The 6,541-nt window shown below is 37.7% G+C and overlaps 1 long non-coding RNA gene across 1 annotated transcript; it reads left to right on the top strand.

Annotated features, from left to right (window-relative positions):
• Positions 1–249: 249 nt before the first annotated feature.
• On the top strand, positions 250–1,578 carry LOC124156838. The gene is made up of 2 exons (XR_006864401.1): positions 250–789; positions 1,199–1,578. It is a non-coding gene; the product is annotated as an uncharacterized LOC124156838 (long non-coding RNA).
• The last annotated feature ends 4,963 nt before the right edge of the window (positions 1,579–6,541 follow it).

The raw sequence follows: 6,541 nt of genomic DNA, 5'->3' as shown, positions 1-6,541 counted from the left end.
CCATTCATAGCCCTGATGATGGTTTTAAATAAAATGAAACGTTGGCTAATAACTTTTTTGCATTATATACCTTTGAGCTATACTCCAAGAATTATTTTATTATTAATATCATTTAATGTACGTCCTTCAGTTTTCCGATGGTATGGCGTCCCGAACATTATGTAGCCTATCGATAGACGTCATTTTTTTAAGGTTATCCCAGTCTGTAAGATCGGAATAATTTTCTTTTTCTCAATGTTTATAGTGAGTAAGAAGAGTGATGAAACGATGAGTTACATGATATCCACCAAGTCTTGTGACGATTCTATTCCAGTGCATTCAGAACGATGTCTTTAAGGTGCCTAAAAACGGTAACGAGTGAGATACAATCTGCTTGCCGCTAAAAGACCTCAAATATTCGTAAACAATATTCTTCCCATAAGCTGAGGTGAAGGAAAGATCGTTGTCATAGGAGAACTCCTAGATGGCAGAGGGTGGACGGAGTGGGGATTTTCATTGAGTAGGAGGGGCGAAGAGAAAAATGTCGCAGAGAGCGGTTTGCCGGCTTGAAGCGATACCTTTCTTTGCATTCCTTGCAGCTGCCAAGCGGAGCTTAAAAATAAACATAGCTTGGGAAAACATTCTTTGACTCCTTAAGGTTGAGATGTGGAATATGAAGGCGGTGTAAGACGACTGAGGACCAGGAGAGGCACCTTTCACGTTAAGAAGGAATTTTAAGAAAAAAAAGCTTTAAAATGCTCTTCTCTTCCCTGGAAGATCAAGCAAATACTAGCATCTCTCTCGCTCTAGGTACGTACCCTCTAAGCTATCAAGTACTTTTTCTGCTAAGTGAAGTGAGAATGTTTGACGAAAGAAGGTTTTCAAGCTGTGAATCTCAAAGCAGAGAAAATGAACTCATCTAAATTGTGCTAAATTGTGGAAGTTAGCCATATGTTTGAGAGAAATCTCTATTTAAGCAGGGTAGGACTTGCATCGCCAAGTAACTCGTATAGAAAAATTTAATTAAAGTTAATCTTACTTGAAAAATTCATGTAAGGTTTTCATTACCTTTAGACAACCAATACTTTGGAGAACTAACTGCTAACGCCAAATTATAATTTGTCTATTGTGAATGCACAATATTTTTCTTTTTAACACAATTTGTTTATTTTGCACAATGAATAAAAATTTTCGATTATTGTATATTTTCATCTTTTAGGTACCCGAAAGAGAAAAAAATGCACAAATAATATTGGGCAAGTTGAATAAATACTCGAAATATGCTTGTTAATAATTCAATGTATATAGGCACTCATTATTTCGTAATATGTCGGTGGTGCTATTATCTGCCAAGAAGAATTTGTCTTTCGAAAACGAGGCATTTATTTCAGCACAAAACACAGTGAGTAAAAACTCATACATCTCTAAATAGAATAAATCCTAGTTATTGGGGTTGTCAAAGTTGGCAGAAAGTAGCATTACTCCTGAAAATTCTGTATACATCTTGGTATATCCTTTGGTATAACAAGACAAATATTAATATTTAAATGCTAAAGTGATCTATTTAAGACGAAAATATAAAGGTTGATTTATCCTGTTTTTTCTGTTATTATTTTGACTGGAAAAAATAATGCCATTTAAAATTATGGGAAAAATTTTCCATTTAAAATTATGGGAATTACTGACAATGAGAAAAATATATGATTGAAGAGCAAAAAAAGTGTAATTTGTCATAAAAATCTAACTCGACTTTTTTATTTTCTGCAATTTGATTTATTATTTACAGATTTTTCGATGAATTATATATTATTGGAGATCTTTGCTATCATGATTTCTCCTTTTAATATCAAAAGTAAATATTCTCTTCGCTCTCATGGTGAAATTACATCCACTTTATCACATTCCTCTTTTAATAAGGGTCACTACTGATAACTTCGAAGCATTGTATTCCACAATGGCTGCAATCCTTGGCAGCATTAATTCTTTATTAGGCGATGGAATCAACGTCCACAAGGTGTAAAGTTTTCCGTTTTTATTTTCATGAGATAGGAACTAATATGATATATTCGAGATCGCTATGATTTTCGTCCCGGAACTTCTGCGTGTACAACTGAAGTAAAAATTAAATTAATGATACACGAAAATGAATGCTCTCAACGGTGAAAATATGAATGGAAGCCGGAAATGATCGACCTCAGACACTTTCCTCGTACTTCTCCACATTTTCCCAGTCTCTCTGTTCTGTTATGACGGAATTCATCAAACGAAAAGGTTCGTGGAATGGAATTCGTTTGAGCTAAAACGCCCATTCCAAAAGTCCAATTTTTTTCTTTTTTAGAAAATGGACTTCCTGGGAAAATGAGCTCTTTTTCATGGAGAAAGGTGGTCTGTTGATGAGTTTCCTTGGGCGCTGAAATAGCTTTTGGACCATTTATCTTGAAAGGGTGATCAATGTCAGAGTGGCAATATATGACAAGTTGTGCTACTTTGTCCAATTTATATGGAATATTGCCTTCCTCCGTGTGAGAATTTGTTAAATATAAGTATATAAAAATGTACATGCGTTTTCGGACTGCAGGCTAGCATGAAAAATTCAAAAACCGAACAAAATATCGAAGGACTTGAAGAGACGTGAATTAAACTCTAGTACACAGCGCTGAGGTGGGGATAAGGCAGCAATCCGGCCTCATTCAACCATGAGTAAAAATAAAAGAGTCAAAAAGCTGTATGTAATATGATTTAACCTTCGCAGGGACCCTGGTGATTACCTTTCATTGTAGCCGATGAATTTTCGAAAGGATTAGCAGAGGGAATGTTCGTAGTTCTGTAAAAGGGCTCTTCAAGAAAAAAAAATAATCTAATCTAAATCGACTCGACCAACGAGCCGAACCAGTGACTCTTTTTGAAAAACGATTTACAATTAGTGTTTTTCTGGTAAATGATGTTCAGCAACTTTTCTCAGTTGCGTAAATATGTCCAACGATTCGGCACCCGACTCGGGCGCCGTCATCAGGTAAAGTGTGGAGGGTGAATTTCCTTCCGATATTTTTAAGACTCATCAAAATTCCACAGCTCCAAATGACACCACCACCAATCATATCGCATCCGGATATGACGGGCAGTTGTTTCCTTCCGCGGCACCCCTCAGTTTTTTCGCCGTCAAATGCGGCCTTCCGCCTTTACCCCCGCATTCTCCTCTCTCCGTGCTCCAACCACGGAGTGTTCCGTCGGCAGTCGCGCGCGATCTGTTGGCGAGAGGCGGAACTGTTGCGATCCCCTCATTTTTCCGCCAGAATCAAAAGAACACTCCATGAACAAGAGGACACAAAGAGGAGGCCTTAAGCCCGTATGGCACTTTTCAATTTATTGGCCAATAAATCGGCGCGCAATATTGCTTAACCCATATATGCCGATAGTTTGAAAATGAGAATTTTACCCTGATTTTTACATATTGTAGTTAAATGAATGAATGAATGCACGCATAACAGTAGTGGATTTGCCTAGCGTTCCGAAAATGGAACACTGCTAAATAAAAGCTTATGACAAAAAAAAATACGTTGTTTCAAAATATTTTTCATTAAGCACTATAGGTTAACTATTAATGAACATCCAGGAAATAATTTACAACATTTGGGCATAATAGTATATAGTTATTAATATAACATTAGAGATGGAAGATGCGGATTCGGAAATGACTATATTATTACATGAATAAATACCGACCTTGTACAATTTGATTATTCAATTGAGTGCTGAAATTATTTCATTTGAAGAGAGCAATATACAACTGGAAAAAGCTTTGGAACCTGTTTCCACGATATTTCATTCATCGAGGTGCTTTGGTATTGGCTGGTTTACCTATTTCAGGTATTTCTATTCGGTCATCACAATTGACAATAATATGACAATGGCAGGAATAGAAAGATGAACAACTTTGCTATTTCCTCATAGTAGTTTATTAGCACCGACCATGGTTTCGTTACAGAGTAACATTATCAACGTGAAAATTCAGGCAAATTGACAGTATATATAGCAGAGAAAATTACCGGGAGCCGAGGGCTAGGGGGAGGTAAGGGTTGGAGTTGGAGCTGAGTTTGGCGTCACTTTGGGTAGGGTGGGTGGAGGGGTGTATGAGTAAAGGGGAAAGTGGAGGAGGGGGAGCGAGAAGGGTAAAGGTGGTCGTTAACCAGGTATGAGTCCCTGTGGCTTAAAATTTCTAGTTCTTTCAGGGCGTCTAATCTCCGTCCTTTCTCACCTTGATAATGTTACTCTGTAACGAAAGCATGGTTGGTGTTAATAAACTACTATGTGGAAATAGCAAAGTAGTCCATCTTTCTATTCCTGCGATTATGGATTTCCACCAAGTTACGCCCGCTACGATTAATTAATATGACAATGGTGAGAGACCTCAATTGCAAGTCTAACGGCCGTGGTTGTCGATCCCAAGCGGCGAATGTTGAGGTATCGGGCGAGTCATTTTTATGGAGAAATCCTTTGAAGTGGAGCGAAGCATCCTACACCGCCTGCTGTCATACGACGAGCAGACACGTCTTTTATTCGAGCCTCAAATCTCCCTTGTATTAGGCGGCCGACTTTTTTAATCAACCATTTTCGTACAAATTCAGTTGTTCTTGAATTAAATTCGTGGAACCTGCTTATTTCTAAACAAGCATATTGAAAACTCAGTCGATTTCATACAGCTATATTCGGTGTACCCTCGAACGGTTTCAACACTGCCACGTCGTTATAGTATTCCCTCTTGATAATGACACGGGATTGCAATATTTAGTTTCAGCGTATTCCTATATTAGGTAAGTCCTTTTATCCAACTTTATATGACACATAAAAGTAAAGAAGTGCTCAAAAGAGTAAAAACTGATAATAAATAAATATTATTATGATACGAGAGTGTTGAAACTGGCAATGAAAATCAAAGTGTTTGCCTCACGAAATGGACTAGGAATCGAACCACGGACCTTTCACTCTGCACGCCACAACGGGGATCAATACGCCATCTTTATATACCTTGATAATGACACGGGATTGCAATATTTAGTTTCAGCATATTCCTATATTAGGTAAGTCCTTTTATCCAACTTTATATGACTCATAAAAGTTAAGAAGTGCTCAAAAGAGTAAAAACTGATAATAAATAAATATTATTATGATACGAGAGTGTTGAAACCGGCAATGAAAATCAAAGTGTTTGCATATTTAGTAGTTATATTCCCACGGCAATATTACCGTGGTTCGTAGTGCTAAATTTTACGCCCTTGCGGTCCATCAAGGATGGCAAGGAGAGGTATGCTAGAGGAGGGAGAGATATGCTCTTCAAACATGATTGTCCGTTATGTAAACCATATCCTCACTTAGGTAATGACGGATGAGACAGTGATAAACCTCATAGCCAAGCAGAGCGGTAAATGTGATATATATGTAGCTATATTTTTAACCTGCCGTGTGAACGATGGTGAAATTCGGGATAGTTGACTTGGGAATATTTTCCAATAGCAACTATTGTGCATTTTTCTCTGTGCTCGTGATGTGTGATTAAGACATTATTATGTCATGTGAGTGGCATGGGAAAAATGCCACGAAGATGTCCTTAAAAAAGTGATGCATATCATGTTTGTAAGCTCAAAGTTCTTCAAGATAGATGTACTTATTCTTTGTGCGCTCTCCGAGATAAAAATTCTTTGTGCAACAAATTATCCTTCATTTCATTCAACGCTAGAGGTTACGCTTTTGAGTTTGCCCTCTTAATCAACAAGTTGACCAAACTGTTTTTGAGCCAATTTTTCCACTGCTTTTGCTCACTGCTATTCCGAAGCAATACTTTTTCACAAAAGGGTAAAAGTATCGTAAATGAGAGGATAGCATTGGGGTAAAAAAATTCCCCCTTTATGTAATTCAAGTTGAGAAGTTATGCTTTTTTTGATTGTTTTTTTTGTAATCAACAAGTTCAGCGATGCGTTTTGTGAGTGCCCTTAGAAAAATGACACGAAGATGTCTTGAAGATAGTGATGCATATCATTTTAGTTAGCAAAAGTTTCCTTGGATTTCTTTCTTTACTTCTTGTCCTGAGAAAAATCCCTTGTGCGACAAATTTTGCGCCCTGCTCTTTTTTACTTGGAGCGATGGAGTACAAGTTATCCCCGTTGTTTCCAACTACTTTCGTGCAGGATGCATCTGTGGGGAGTTTGGGATGAGACGGACTTTACAAGCGGAGGATCGTTCCGACAGTTTTTTTTTCCAATTTGACCCTTCCTTTTGCTCGCTGCAAATCCGGGGCAATACTTTGCCAGGAAAGAGTAAAAATAAATGAGAGGATCGCATTGGAGTAAAAAAAATGGCCCTTTATTCCATTCAAGTTTGAGAAGTTACGCTTTTGTGATTGCTCTCTTCTTTTTATCCCGAGAGAACTTCTCTTATCCGTTTCAGAGCGAGAGCAGGGAGGTTTGGATTAGGGAATGACATGAAAGGAGTAAGGTGTAGTAGATGTTGAAGATAGGAGGTAATGGAATTTTCGACGAAAACTCCTCCAGCTCCAAAGTAGTTGGTA

The sequence above is a fragment of the Ischnura elegans genome, chromosome 4, assembly GCF_921293095.1.
Source record: "Ischnura elegans chromosome 4, ioIscEleg1.1, whole genome shotgun sequence".
In the NCBI taxonomy this organism is placed as follows: Eukaryota; Metazoa; Arthropoda; class Insecta; order Odonata; family Coenagrionidae; genus Ischnura; species Ischnura elegans.
This window is presented reverse-complemented; position numbering and strand designations above follow the sequence as displayed.